Source organism: Arvicanthis niloticus, chromosome 13, assembly GCF_011762505.2.
Source record: "Arvicanthis niloticus isolate mArvNil1 chromosome 13, mArvNil1.pat.X, whole genome shotgun sequence".
Taxonomy (NCBI): Eukaryota; Metazoa; Chordata; class Mammalia; order Rodentia; family Muridae; genus Arvicanthis; species Arvicanthis niloticus.
This window is the reverse complement of record NC_047670.1, coordinates 48,043,974-48,059,623: the sequence shown is the minus strand read 5'-3', so window position 1 is coordinate 48,059,623 and position 15,650 is coordinate 48,043,974. Positions and strand designations below refer to the sequence as shown.

Here is a 15,650-nt window from a genome sequence, read left to right as displayed (position 1 = left end):
GCTTAACTTCTTATTTCTGAGTGCTAACTCATTCCTTATTTTATTCATTACAAAACAGTCATTCAGCAAATATGGCTACTTTGAGGGTACTCTCAAGGTACCACCATGGACTCAACTTGAGTCTCTTGGTTTTGGACACTGGAAGTCCAGCTTCAGGGCAGCAGCTAATCGCATGTCTGCTGAAAGCCATATCCAAGTCTGTAGACAGCTTTCCTTTTTGCCTCATACAGAGGAGGAGGTGAGGGGGTCTTCATGAACCCCCTTTTTCCTAGTTTTTAAAAAATCCACTAATCTCACTCATGAGATCTCTGCCCTCAAGACCTCCTCACTCCCACAGTCCCCTCTTCCTAATTGTATCATTTGGGGGCAGGATAAAGAGATCAATATATGAGTTTGGGAAGCTGTGAACATCTAGTTTGAACATGTCACAGGAACAGGTGTCGAATGTTTGAAACTCGGGAATGTCACTATCTCTGCTGCTTAGAGAGCATTCTGGTCTCACAGTGAAGGGAGAGCGTTGTGTGGAATGGCTGTGCCGAGTGCTCTCCCACCTCCCTAACCTCTTTGGATGTGGATGACTCATCTCTGGGCCCGTGGGTCCCACTGGCTGCTTGACGCATCCTTTCTGCAGCGAAAGGCTGCCATGTAACTTTTCTTTTGTCCAAGGTGATTTGTGCTACTGGGTCTGAAGTCATCACATTCCCAGGCTCCACAGTCAGTCACCACATTGCCAGCGCTCTCCCCAGAACTGCAGGCTATGTTAACATTAGTGTTTATTCCACCACAGCCTCAATCCAGCCTCCGCCCCACACTTCATTCTCATATCTTGTTGCTCACAAGCTCTGCCTCTACGTGCTGAGAGTCTATAGTCTATGCTGCAGTCCACCAGGTGGGCTTTTCCCTGTGCGTAGGAGTCCTATCTTGCCTAGAGTGTCAGGCATTAACTGGATCTATGCCTGAGCTGCTGACCAGTGGCATGAGCTGCACACAGTAGGTCAGGTTGCATCCCATAGCACTGAGAACTCTTTACTACTTAGCTTTAAGAGGTACCCAGACACAAGTTGCTCCCTATGAAGAATTAGCATCATCTTGCTTAAAAAAAAAATAACATTGCCAGCAGCAAAATGCTATAAAATTAAGATCTGACAATTATTATGGAGGTTTCTTTTGCTTAATTATCAGACCATTAAAATTAAATTTCACAATAACCTGCTTTAATGCATAAGTATCTTTATAATGTATGGTAATAGATGTTATTTCATTCTATACTTCAGGATCTGGGGCTTTGTCTCTCTTTCTGTCCTCAGGCTTGGTAGCATTCCCACACAGATCATAGGCTATGTAGAATCCCACAGGCTGCTACAGCATGGGCACCTGGAAACTTCTCCCAGCAGCTATCTATGCTGTAACCTCTAGGGAGTTCTGTCTTTTGGGCTTATGCTGGGGTTTCAGAGAGCTGTTTACTCCAGCCTAGAACCACCCAGAACTCCTGTATCTGCCTCTTCCTTCACTCTTGGTCCTTAAAACATTCCAGAGAATCCCAGGGATCATCAAAGCAAGACTTAACTGCACAGGGCCCATTCTCCTGCAAGGTCTCATTGGACATCATCTAGAGTGTTTGACCTTTTTTTTAACCCCTTGGCTCCGAATTCCCTTCTGCAATATTTTGGAGCTACAGGTAATTTTATTTTCTACATTCTTAAATTTTCAGTTTGAATGGAGAATGGGACAGTTTTCCAGAGAGGAAATTTCTAGAAATAAGAGGGGATAGCAGGTACCAGCTCAGCCTTTGAGCTGATACAGAGCCAGAGGCTGTTTCCACAGCACGTCTTTGGAGAGGGCTATTATCTGAGCCCTTGCTCGGCATCTCCCTGCCACCCCAGGTGGCTTTCCTAGTAACTGGCAGCAGAGACTTTTGCTGACAGGAGCCTGGATTCCTCTGGAGAGAGTAGGAACCCCTAAGATCAAGGGTGGCAGTGTCAAAGAGTTCAGCCTGGACACACAGTAAAATTGGGAGGCCAGGGTCTTGGAAGGTATTTGCTGACTCTGGGGACAGGGCAAATTGTTTCCTTCTTTCTAAGCAGATAAAAATGAGACGGTAGGACCGAAGTTCTATGCACTGCAGACCTTTGCAACCCGGAAGTCCTGGCTCCTGTCCTTTCCCTCTGGGCTTTTTCCTCTCTGTGCTTCTTACTCACTTCTCCCGTGGGACGTGAAGTCTCCCTTTCACATGTGTGGGATGGGAAGGAGACTCACATACAGATGCTCATGTCTTCTCAGCCGCTCACCACCGTGACAAGTGAGTGTTGCCTGGGCCTGGTGCATGTCATGTGTTCTCAGTCTGGTCCTGTCATAGGTAACTTAATCACTTAGGGTAGAAAGTCCCTCTGCCATGCTGAGGTCCCAAGGATAGTTTCATAAAGTATTCATGACAATCTATGTCATCCCCTGATTGTTTTAGATAGTGAACCTAATTCTTGTCACACACCCAGCAGCACATGCACCCTGTGTGATTCGTGCCAGGGGCTCAGAAAGTGGAAGCGAAAGAGATTAAATTTCAGAACTCCATTTCTAGGCTGCCAGGGCAGTGGGCAGCCTGAGCACGTTGTAGTTGGCAAAGGGTCCACTGGAAGACCCGACTCCCTTCTGTAGAGACCATAGGATCAAGCTTTTGCTTAATTCAGTAGATGTGACTGGGTCCCCATCTTCCAGACTTCTTCTTGCTTCTTTATATTGGGACCAAAAATTCTTTCCTCACCTGCTGGGAATGAGAAGCCACAGAGGTGGTTTAACAAAGGGATTTAAAGCCCAGAACTGTGAGCCCAGTCATCAACCCATGCTGGAGTGTCCAGATTTGGTAGGAATGGGTCAGAGTGAAGATTCAAGCAAGGGTCTGGGAAGACAGAAGAGCATAGGAAGAATCCTGTCTGGGGACGAGGCCCATGTGATTGGTGCACCTACAGGAATTGCACACCAACTTAGTATCCCCTGTGAGCCAAGGAAAGCCCCATACTCCAGCCCCTCCTAGTTCCCAGCTGTCCATTCTCTGGCTGGCCCTACAGGTGCCTGGGCCAGGTGTGGCTGGCACATGTGGATCTAGGTTTGCTGAATTCTGGCCTTTCTCAAGGGTTTTCCCTCCTCTCTGGCTCCTTATCCTCATTCCCTGTCTGATGTGTAAGCCAAGCCCAACATGGCAGAGGCTCTTCACGTGAAGCATGTGGCATTTTTCCTGCAGGTAACTTAGAGGAGAGGACAGATGTGGCCTTGCTCTGGTTTCATCTTTGTTGTTTGCATTTGAGGCTCATTCCTGGACTGGCCAAACCTAGTCTTCTAGAAGTCACAACACTCCAGCTGGTCTGAAAGCCAGGGCTCATCCTTCCCTTCCTAGGGATTGGAATCTGACTGACTGCTACTGAGCCCAGACTGGGATCTCGCAAATGAAACAGGGCCATCAAACGCCTCTGCCTATTGGTTAGAAAAGACCCTTGCTATATCTTGTTTTTTGTTTTTTTTTTTTTTTTTTAATACTTCCTCAATTAATCAAGAATGTGAGTGGCTTCAGGTTCACCTGGGCTATCCTGACTTTCTGACATTCAGCTCCTCAAGAATCCAGTAGTGTTAGGGTTAGGGTTATGGTTTGCATGTACCTGTCTCGGGGCCAGGCATCTACCCTGCAAGTGTCAACTAAAAGAGAGTTGCTTTTCACCACACTGTATTGATGCATGAGCCATCAGTATGTGCTCTAACCCTCAAAGGCTCTGTCTTGAAGGTGGAGATGTAGCTCAGTTGGTAGAATGCTTCCCAGCAAACACAGTGCTCTGGGTTCGATCCCCAGTACACCATGAACCAGGAGTGGTGCTAGACAACTCAGAAGGTAGAGGTAGGTAGATTAGAAGTTGCCAGCTATTTTTAGTTACATGTTGAGTTTGAGGCCAGTCTGAGATATATGAGGTCCCGTCTCAAGGGTAAAAGCCACAACAAACCATCTTCAGAAATGTTCTCGAGACGCCAGTCCTATCTTGAACCCCTATATGCTCCTCACCTGCTTCTGTGAGTAGCACACTCAGCATTTTTGTTTCTGTTCCATTGGCTTCCCTACATCCTGTTTTATCCAAGAACAATTTTATATTTAACTATCATAGGAGTGGGTACTGTGTCATGCTTTCAAACGAACATTTCCTCATTATCATTGAATACATTGTCACTTGAGATTTCCAGTTGTCTCAATGTGCTGTTTCATGACATCTCTTAAATCAAAACTCAAGAAATGGACATATCTCAAATGAATTTTTAACCTGCATGTTTCCTGTTTGTCTCTTTTTGAGTTTTTCATTGAGGAGGCCAATCCCACAGCTGGGAGCTTTGCCAGTTGTGGCTCTCGGTGATATCGAGCTTGTTCCTCAGGAACTTCTCTTTTCTTTGTTTCTTCCTAAAGTAGTAGCAGCCTCCAGGAGCTCAGTCAGATTCAGCGATCTTTTCATTGGCCTTATATGACCGCTGGAAGGTGTCAGCATACCAGTTATGTCTGTTTCTGTTCTGTCTTCACATGGCTTTCTTCTGTGTGACACTAGGGACTTGAGTTGTACTGAATCATAGCCCAATCCGTGGTGTGCGCTTGCATAGGTTGTGTCCTGAGTAAGTTACAATACAAAGCCAGCATCCCCTCTATTGCCTTGTTCAGCTGCTATATCTGGGGCTTGTGTGGTTTGGAGGAAGGGACACTTTTGTTTGCTGGTTTGCAGCAGGTAGCCTATGCACCCTGCAATCCAGGGCCACCCTCTGAGAATGGCATCTGCATGTTCTCAGGTGCCATTTGCTCCAGTGAAGAGTTTGGGCAGAGCCATGAGAAAGCCTTGTGTAGTGAAGAACAGCTCCTATGTGGAGTTGTGGGCTCAGCCCACCTCAAAACTGCACGGATTGGGGTGTCATGTGGAGTTGGCATTTTTTCTTCTACCTTGCAGAGTGGTCTTCAGAGCAGGGATGGGTCTCAGCTCCTATAGTGTCCCGGAGAAGGAAGCTGGGGGGATGCTCATGGGAGAGTGGGAATGGCCCGAACCTGCACATGTTAGTCAAGGGCTTCACATGTGTTCCCAGGGCAGAAGTCAGCCTCTTCCTGGTTCTCAGGGGAGTTTGCCTCATGGAAGACATGCTGCAGTTTGTCAGCCAACTGTTGATGGCCCAGAAAAAAATGTCTGTGTGTTTCCTTGGCTTGTGGCTTATACAACATTTTTTTTCACATAATGAAAGAAATACTTCACAGTTGCAAACTAGCCGGGAAGTTGGATAACATGGCAATGTTACAGAGCAAAGTGCCTGCCTGTTCAAACTGTTGGTGACAGAACCAAAGCAAAATGAGGCTGTTGTAATGGAGTCATTTAATTTGTATTAGTTCCGAAAGTCTCCGAGAAGTCATATTAACTCAGAAGACCTATTAGCCACTGGAAGCAGCCCAAGGTAGATGCAGCAAAGCCAGCCGTGTGCGGGGTGAGCTTAATTTGGCCTCCAAGGCTGGGTGCTTGGTGCCAGCATTGCAGAAGGCCTGCCCCACAACTTTCTGCATTGGGCACCTGCCAACTCCTGGGTACTCGGTATGTCCACACTTTGCAGCTTGTCAGTGTTATCAAAAGCCTTCAACTCAATGCATCCTCCTCCAGGATCCTTTTCACATCATCCCTGATGGCTCCCAAGGAAGATGAGATGAAGGGTAGGTCCCACTGGCACCACAGACCTGTGTTTACACCTCTGTAGGTGTAAACACCTCCTGCAGAGAGCCCTGATGACTTGTTCACTTGTGAATCAGGTTCCCACCAGGAGCCAGGTCCTGGGCTAGGGTATGTAGGTATTGAGAATATAATGACTTTGAGTCAGTTATACCCACAGACAAGCCTGGGACCTGGACTTACAGAGAAAGGGATACACAGGTCATTCTGTGTGGGAGATGTCCCACCAGATACCTCTGTGCCTTCCTGAGCCATGGCACTTGAGTAGGCCTCAAGCCAGCCTGGGGTGGGGGGTGGGGGGCTTCACTAGTCCTCCACATTGTTAGTAGCTGTATTACACATGTGCTCTACACATATGTCCAGAGGCAGGCAGGTGTGTTTGTATACACCACACATGCACATAAGCACTAAACTATCCCTCTTGCTGGCTCGTGGTTTGCCCCAGTGCAGTGCTACTGCTGATATTATCTCTGCTTAAGAACTCACAGAAGGAGCAATGAGCCCAGAGCTCCAGAATGCTGTCTAGAATCTTCTCCCCATTATGTGTGAACACTATGTTTCTGACCTCCCAGAAAACAACTGATACCTGAGAAGTGGGGGTGAGGCAGCATGCATCTTACAGGGCTGGTGGGGTGGGTAGGGCAGGTGTCCTGCATCTAACACAGGGCCTCAGTGGCGTTTGGGAGCTCAAATGTAAGCAATGGTTACTCCCTGCCTTGGATCACTTAGATCATGCCCCTGTGTTGGTGGCTCTGAAAAAGAAAGGGAAACCTAGCGGGTAAGGTTGGTTTGGGGGTGTCTGCTCTAAGCATAGGTCACTGGGTGCCTATGTTATTCAGCAAAGGCCTGCTGAGTTCTTGTCCTGCTGGGTTTCAGGGTCACCTGTGTTCTAAGGAAGAGCAGAGGTATTGTGAAGACCCCACCCTGTGACCAGGGCTCAGCAGTCACACTGTGGTGAAACCAGCAGGTGGTTGTGTTGCAAAGGCAGCAAGTGTCTTGACATAACACTTAAACAGAGCATACACAGGCAAAGCCAGCATGCACACTCTTCACCTCTTCCCTCCACTGTTTCTAGTTAGCGTTTCATAGCAAAAGAGAAGCAGCAACAGCAAGAGTGACACAGCGTGAGATTGTGGGTTGGAAGGTTGGAGGGTTGGAGGGTTGGAGGGTGTGCTTTCTCTCTGGATTCCCTACCCAGACCCACCTACCTCCTTCACTATATCCTCACTCCCCTGTGACACGTATTCCTGTGGCACTGTCCATGTGCTTCCTGCACAGGGCATATGGTATTATCAGTGTTATGTACATCCCTAGCTCCTTGAGAGCCTTTGTTGGAAGGGACCCATCTTCCCTATCTTTACTTAGGTGTCTGACTGACCTTTGGGGCCACTTTTGATAGGAATTCCGTCTTCTTTTTCTCTACTGGTATTTTAGCCTGATACCCACTACAAGAGGAGGGCAGTGGAACTGAAAATGACACCATTCTGCATCATTTAGTTCTGGGAAGGTCACTTTGGAGGAACAAATAGCTCAGGGGCTCATTAACCTACAGCAGCCTTGCTCTCTTTGCAGTTCCACACCCCTTGCAGTTGGCTTTTTAGCTCTGTTGTGTTTTGATTTCATTCTGTTCCCATGCTCCTCGAGAGACAGCCAAGGTCTAAAGCAGAGGAAGATGGGAAATGGGAGGACCATGTGGGTTCCTGAGCAAGCTGCTGAGAGTGGTTTCTGAAACCTCTGGGACTGTCAGCTGGTTAAAACAAGTCAAGAGTGTACACAGGAACACTGAGTACTGGGGGCAGTCATGTGTTCTGCTTACTGTGTACTCAGGGGAAGTGTACCTTGTAATTTATAGCCCAGCCTCCAGAGTTAATTTTCTTACCTTCTTTAAGGGATGCTTTCCTCTCCTCTGGACTCATATGGCCTCCTTTGTGCTGTTCACTTTCTGTTGGGAGACTTTAATGGAGCAATTATTATACACTAAGTAGTATGTCACGTATAGAGCTGTGAAAATCACACAGAACTAACCTTGTACATTAGCTGTGACACGCGAACATGAAACTTGATGGAGTAAACAGGACACTTGATACTTAATGAGAGTTTATTGAGCACACAGCAGACTCAGCTGGCCATGACTAGTACAGAAAAACAGCCCAGATTGCTCTCAAGAAGGTGGTGTCACAGAGCCAGAAGTGTACTGACTTTGTGGACACCCAGCATATGCTAGACACGTGCTCTCTGCCATCCAGAAGGACAGACTGAAAGGACAGAAACAAAACATTGCATGTTCAACAGGCTATTCTGAAAGAGCCATTGCAGGCTGGGTCCCTTACATACAAATCCTTCATTGCTACTGAAACAGATGTGCTCAGTGGGAACAGAGGACAGGCCTTGTTGGGAAGGTGTGAGAGGGCCCAGGCATTTGAGGGGACATCTCTCTTCCTGTCAGACTGAGGTGTTAGGGGGGACAGAGGCATCCTGTGCTCTGCGTTGTGACACCCCAGAAGCCTGGCCTGCTAGCACTTAATACAAACCATGTGGCATCTAGTTTCTTCTCTGTGATTATGAGACATGGTGATGCCCTGTGTCCAGCTATCCTCTAGAAGATGCTATCAGGTTAGGTTCCTTCCTTATGTCCTGGAGCCCTCGCCTCTAAGCAGTCAGTGGCTGGGAGCTGTTTGGTTCTCTTGCTCAGAATACTCTCCTTGACTTTGTGGAAGTGTTCACTGTAGAATGGGGGTATTCCTTCAAAGCTAACAAGTCCCATGGCTTTCCCATTCTAAAGCACACAGAAATGTATGCTGCACAGGCCCCAAGGTGTCAGCATGCTTTGCTTCTTTGCTGTGCATTGGCAATTAGACCAAAGGATATTATTTTATCTCCCATTAGTCATCCCTTGCAAGCCTCTTCCACACGCAGTGCACAGCTTGCTCTTTAAGACTAAAAGGTAATTGTATTGTTTGTGTTTGCTCTATATGTTTGGGAGGCCTCTGGAACAGAGGAGCAGAGTTCATGGCTGATAAATGCTAATGGACAGTCCGATGGGGGAGATCTTAGTCAGCTGTGTCAGCTGTGGGTTCCTGGAGACCAGGGGTGAAGTTTCTTCTCCTTGGAAACCTTCCTTTGTTCTTGGTACAGCCTTTCTACTATAAGACATTTCAAGGCCACTTGTCAGCTACTCTTCTGTAGCCCCATGCCCTGAGATAGCTTCTGACCCTATCTGAGAGAGGCATGCAGGTTGAGTCTGTACAGAGGGATCAAGTCTGGGTGGCTGGTAGCTATGGAGCTGCTGAATCCTTGGGATCAACTTGAACAAAGACAAGCTTTTAAGGGCTCTGAGTGTGGGGAGCTAATGCCTCTGAGAGGAGAACCAGGCTACTGGTACACATTCTAGAATGCACAAGGATTGTGAATACTTCCTTTACTGAATGGTCATTTCTAAGTGTCTGAACATGCATGACACTAAGGTAGGAGCTTAGGTCTGCCCCTAAATGAGCCATCTTCTTTGCCTGGTGGCTAGAAGGAGTCCCCAGGTTAGGGACTACACAAGCCAGGACACAGAGGGTTACAGCTTCTTGGATGGTGTAGAATTGACACAGCCAGGGAGCCAGGGACAGCCTGGCACATCCCCTGCCTTGCAGAGTCTGTGTCAGCATTTTCCATGGGATAAATGAACCTGCAGTTTGGTTTGTCTTTGCCCAGCACTGCTCCCCTACCTTCACTGACTGATCTTCTCAAGAGCATGCATTGGTAACTGGGGTCAGAGGCCCTTGGTAGAAACATTGAGTATTTTAGAGAAATAAAAAAAAAAAAATGCAACTTCTATCAAAAACTGTTTTTCCTCAAGTTTACTGGGTGCACCAGGTTATACAGTTGTCCCATGTTCTGGTCTGACTTCATTTCTTAATGTTCTTTGTTTTTAAGAAACTGTTCCTGCATCTTTTTCAAGATTCAGCTCTGCACATTTGTAGTTAGTCTCTCAAACGTGCCTCTGGTGTCCACTGAGCTATGGGAGCTCACTATCACAGGTTTTTTCTAACTTTTTATTTTTTTTCAAGGTAAAAGAGTTGCCTACTACATGGCTTGGGGATTTCTCACCCAGGACTCTTTCATCTTCCCTAAGGCCATGGGTGGGTGGGTGGGTGGGTGGGTGTCTGTCTGTCTGTCTGTATCACACACATGCACGCATGCTCTCTTGCTCTCGATCTTGTCTGTCTCGTTCTCAGTCTCACTCTGACTCTCTTTCCTTGCCCCCAACCCTGTGTGTATATGTGTGTGCATGTATATGCATGTATGTGTGGGAGTGTCACAGACTCTCTGATGCTTCAGTAAAATCAGGTGTGAACCTGCCCCATGTACCATGTATGTGTGCCACATTTGTTGGTCTTGAGCATTTCTCCCTTGTGCTCTGGACCACTCCAGGTAGCTTCCCTGCTAGGGACTTGGCTGCCCTCCTAAGATGCTGCCTTCTGTGTCCTCCATGTGCTAACCTCCCCTGTCAGTCTTCCCCCATGCTTCTGTCAGTCATCTACATGCATCTTCTTTTCTATTTCCATATTTCTAGGTGTCAGGGGCAAATGTTCCATAAGTGCGGGAGGCACAATAATGTTATTGACTCCTAAGATGCACACACTCTAATCTCAGAGCCCTTCTGGCTGTGCTTCTTCTGTGGGAGACTGGATTTTGCAGGTGTATCACATGAAGGATGCTAAGATACATTGGAAACCATAGATTGTCAAGATGTGCCCAGACTCACCATGGGGGTCACTTTAAGGGGGGAGAGGACATAAGGTGTGTCAGAAGGGATAGGAATGAAAAAACATGGGACTAAACCCTCTCAACCCAAGAATATAGATGGCTCCTAGAAGCTGCAGAGCTAAGAAGGTAAACCTTTGCCTAAGGATGTACAAAAGAAACATTATCTCTGGGTTCCTTTGCAGACTTCTGGGACCATAAGATGATATGTATATATGATTTTAAGTCATTAAGCTGGTGGCCATATTTTTTCATAGCAACAGCTAAGAGGCAGAGGGTGTTCTATGCATCAGGAGATACCTAGAGAAGTCAGGGAGGGATGTGGGCCCACTCAACCACCTCTTAGAGGTCTATCCTGGCCTCCTGTTCTCACTCAGCTTGGTGTTCTCCTTTTCCATCCTAGCAGCTGACCGATGACATTTAGAGAAGAGATGGCACTTGGAACCACAACAGGGATTTAAAGTGTGAATTTTTGTCATGCTAATGTGCTATCTACTGTTCAGAGCCACCTGGGCTGAAGTCAATATCCTGAGCCCCAAAGCCTTCGAGTCTAGACTTTAGATGCCAGCCATGCCCCTTCTACTGTTGTGGGTCTGTGTTTGGTCTGGAGTCTTTATCTCACTACATAATCTTAGGACACAGGAGTTCACATTTGCAGGTATGTGGATTGTCTACTCCCAGCATGCCCAGGAAGCTGAGGTGAGGTGAGGCTTCTGCTCTCATGCCTTCCCTCACACCCAACCTAGTTTCCTCTTGCTGATGGTCTTTAATCTTCACCAGATTTAATACTCTTGTAATGATATATACTATTAGCGCTGTATAGACAGGGGCACAGCCTGAGTCTGCTGGTATAAACTCGTTGGGGATTCCAGCTCACTTGTCTGCCTCTTGTGATAGATGTATCTCCATGGTGTTCAGCATGCATGAATGTTTTGGAACAGACTTGATTGGTAGTATGCATAGGAACTGGGTTTTCTGAACCCAACAACCTCAGGCAACTTACATATTCTTGTCTTAATTAATAAAGAATAATTTTCTGCCCCATAATAAGACTTGAGCTAGACATGTGGGATCCCCTTGTTGTGAGAGGACAGACATCATTTGGTAGGCAGTAGCAGAAGTTGAGAGAAGGGAATAGCATGTCTGTTGTAGCAGTTTCCTTATGTAGCTGTTCACTCTTCTGCAGTGTTTACTGAAGCTACCACTCTGGTGCTGTGGACTCAGCAATGTGCATGAGATGGGTCTCTATTCCTTGTGCTATGCCGGGTAGATTCCAGTGTAGGGATGGAAACACAAGGAGGTGGAAGATGTTTAGAAGATGATGGAGGAACGGGGGGTAGTGCACAACCCCACAGTGTAGCACTCACTCAGCACCATCTGGATAGTAAGAGCTTGTGCAGAACTACCCATGCTATGTGACAAGTATGGTTTAGCTGTTAGTTCAGAAGTGGGGCTTGTAAGCCAGGTCTGGCATCAGCCTGGGCACTTCCTTTGCCTCATAGCTCCTGGGCCTGGCATGGAGCCACATGAAGACAACTTTGAGGACATTGGTTAGGGATCACTCCTATTTCCACACCTATTTGTCTCTAGGCAGGTATGGATTGTGGCTGTCTGGGATATTTTGGGAGGATACAGTGCTTCCTTTCTTTATCTGAAGATGAGGCAATGCTTTCTTTCCAGGGCCTTGGGTCACCTTGACCCCTTACCTTTCAATGCTCTACATGGATACTCAGTCTTCCATGTGGATAAACATACCTTCTTACCTCACCACAAGGCCACCCATTCACATCTAGCACATGGCCTTGAAGGCTTGGAGCTAGAGGGCAATTCCCCCCTGGGAATCAATCCTCATAAAAGTATTTGAAACCTCAAATCAAGTCCTGGACATCAGGATGCTTATATGTTATTTTAAATATGAAAATAAACAAAAATGTCTGACAATGGGGCTTGACTGATAAATTATGGTACATTTATATAGTTGACTGTTAGATAGCTATCAAGAAATTGTGCTTTTACAGAATTTGTAATGTTGGCTATGTATCCTTTTGTCTTCTGGGCATTGTAATGGACCTTCTGTTCTGTTGCTGCCTTACCTGTGCCCTACACACCCCTACCCCCAGCAGTAGGTTTCACACATGTTCCCACAGAGGAGCAATTCCAAACCTATGGGTCAAGACCCCTTTGCAGGGGGAGGGGGATTGTCACAAATTGCCAAGTCCTGCATGGCCATGCCCAAGAAATGGCATGACACAGTTCTTGCCCCTGGAACAGAGCTAACAGGGCATGGGCCTCCATGAGTGTTAATGGTTGCTATTCGTAAGGCTTGTTTGTATATTTTATGTTCCTCTTTGGGGAAATGTCCTCTTTGCCAAGGATAATGACTCCATGATAATCAGAGACAGCATGAATCCAGGAGGTGTGAGTGTGTTTATTGTCCTTAGCAAAATGGTAAATGCTGTGGCCTTCAGAATAGCCCTTAAGGCTGTGGGAAAAACATGAGTTCAAGAATCAAAATATAAGGATGCAATATGAATGGTATGAGGAGCTTCATGAACCTAACAGAACAAGGGAGGCTGCACTCATGAGCCAGGTTGTCAGAAAGATACAAAGACAGGCAGATTTCTGAGTTTAGCATCAGCCTGGGACAGGTGAATTTAGGTCCAGACATGGTAGGAATGGTAATCTCAGGACAGGATCCCACCCAGCTAGCTTATTGTCTCTGCTTAAATAGGCTGGCAGATCTCTGAATTCATTTGAAACTTTTAAAAAATATACTTATTGTCCTTTTCTAGGAATGCTGATTCATGGGATAATCAAAAGGGAACTTGGAGTAAATGACTGGATTGATATGTAAATAAAAGACTGAGCTTTGGTCTGTAAGAGAGAGCTACCCAGAGATAACTGCTTGGAGAGTGAACACAGCTGTTTTCAATTTTTTTTCTAGCAGCTTTTCTGACTTTGGTCAGAAAAGCCATGAACTATCTAGAGAACTTTTAGATTTGTTTCTAGCACGAGAGAGCTGTCTTTAGCAGAGAGCTGTCTTAAGCAGACTGCAGAGCCAAGAGGTATTTACAGAGCTTTTTGGAGAACCATCTCAAGCAAAACACAAGGCTGTCAGTTTGTACCCATGATCGACTTCAAGTCATTTCTTTCGCTGCTCCCAAACAACTCTTCATCAGGACCCCCTCGCCAAGCCAAAGCTGGTCCTTGGCAACAAATAAGATATTTACATTATGATTTATAGCAGCAGCAAAATTACGGTTATGAAGTAGTAATGGAATAATTTTATGATTACCACAAGATGAAGAACTGTATTAAGGGGTTGTAGCATTTGGAAGGTTGAGAACCACTGCCACAGAGCCTGAGGGAACTGCTGCTTTTTTCTCAGAATTGGAACCACAGGAGAGCACCAACATCAAGATCCAGCTTAGGGCTCAGCTTTTAACATAAATGTTCACAACTTAATATATGGAATAAGGGGGGGGGATACAAAGTGCCATTTGAAATAAGATGCCAGCATCATAAAAATTAGCTGACATGAATAATGCATATGCCTGTGTATGTGACTGGAAATATGTAAGACTGTAGCTATGGTGGGGAGGTATCACAGGTAATGTTTTTCTTTAGAGTTTTCCAGTGTGTGTACTACACAGGAGGCTTTATTTCTTGACTGAGATACAAGTTATATTGCATTATCAAGCTATGCTTAGTTTTCAAAGCACTACCATGGTTTTTTACCCAGCATCCTGGTCTGGTGTATGTTTGGGTTTACTTGCTTTGTCTGGGAAAGATTTGAACATAACTCTTGCCCATTTCAACTTGGTTTTCACCAACAACCAAGGTACCTTTAGTATGCCTGGGCTCCAGGAGCACTCATTGGGCAGCTAGTCCTCTGGATCCTTTGGACATGAGGATTGCAGAGCGCATTATGGGTCCTAGAGTGAACTGAAACCTGTGCAGAGAAGCTCATCAGAGGGAGGCTGCTGCTGAAGTAACTTGTACGCCTATGCTGGTCATCTTGTGTTTGGGCGAGCTTGTTCATTATGAAAATTTTGGAATTTTCACTCAGTCAAGTTTGCTCAGTGCTGAGCCCCTCTCAGCTCCTCAGAGCAAGCCTAAGGGTATCTATAACTGGCTGCACAAGGCATGGTCCTTTATGGGGTTCCTCTTGCCACTAACATTGCACTGGATGGCTCTATTTACATAATACATACTTACTTACTTACTTTTTTTGAGGTAAGGTTTCATAATATATCTCAGGCTGGCCTAGAACTCTTGCAAATTCTACTATTTGAGCCTCCCAGTGCTAATATTATACTGTCATCTGTCTGGATGCAGTCTGCATCAGCGGTGAGTGCTCCGCCTTGCTTCTCTGTCCTCCTGGTCTCCTGCCACACTATCTTGTAGGGCACCTTTGCTTCTGCTATTCTGCTCAACATTATTCCTAAGTTTAGTTCCCACGTGTGGGAAACCCCTGCTAATTAAGGTCGCCATCTACCATGTCCAGATAGCTCTCTGAGTTCGGTGCAAAATGGAGGACTCCCTTTACCAGCAGGGCTTACTCCTCACTGACCTTGTCTGGGGAGCTGGAAACCCCCACTTTCTACCTGCAGAATGTGAGCTTTATAGGTTCAATATCCTTTCTTTGGGTCAGAGCCTGTCCTGCAGGCACCTGGAATTCCTGGAATGCCTTTCCATGCAAAGGAGGCATTCTTCAGTACCTTAAACTCTAGCCAATGATACAAGCCCAAGAAATTCCTAATCCCTGTCACCTCATTTTATTTCTGAGACCTACTGGGTCCCAGCAGTCACTATGCAATGTCTCTTCTGGTGCCCCCCACCTAGTTTGACTCCAAGGTTGGTTTTTCTCTGAAGAACACCCTGCCTCTTTTTGTTTCTATTTGTCTGTCAACAGGGCTAACTCCTGCGCTAGACCATAGAAGGCGGCGTGCTGTCCAGTGGGTGAATCTTGGAAGACTGCATCTTGAGGTCCAGCATTAGCTCTTCTGCCCTCCACCTCTATACTAGAACAGTTAGTTTCCCCAGGCTATCTCAATCCCAGAGGACTCAAAGACAGTTATTTCCCTGTGTCCTTGATCATGGCACCTTCTATAACATGCTGTTTCCATGGCAACTTTCATAGCCAAGTCTGGTTCAAGTTTCTGTGGACAAAAGCAG

General features: G+C 46.3%; 1 protein-coding gene and 1 non-coding gene across 4 annotated transcripts in view; both read left to right on the top strand.

Moving 5' to 3' along the window:
* The window catches only part of Trappc9 (trafficking protein particle complex subunit 9), a 458,815-nt gene that overhangs the window by 311,194 nt on the left and 131,971 nt on the right, over nt 1–15,650 (top strand). The window lies entirely within an intron of this gene.
* Nucleotides 13,383–13,447, top strand: LOC117719483 (U7 small nuclear RNA). The gene has a single exon (XR_004608200.1). It is a non-coding gene; the product is annotated as a U7 small nuclear RNA (small nuclear RNA).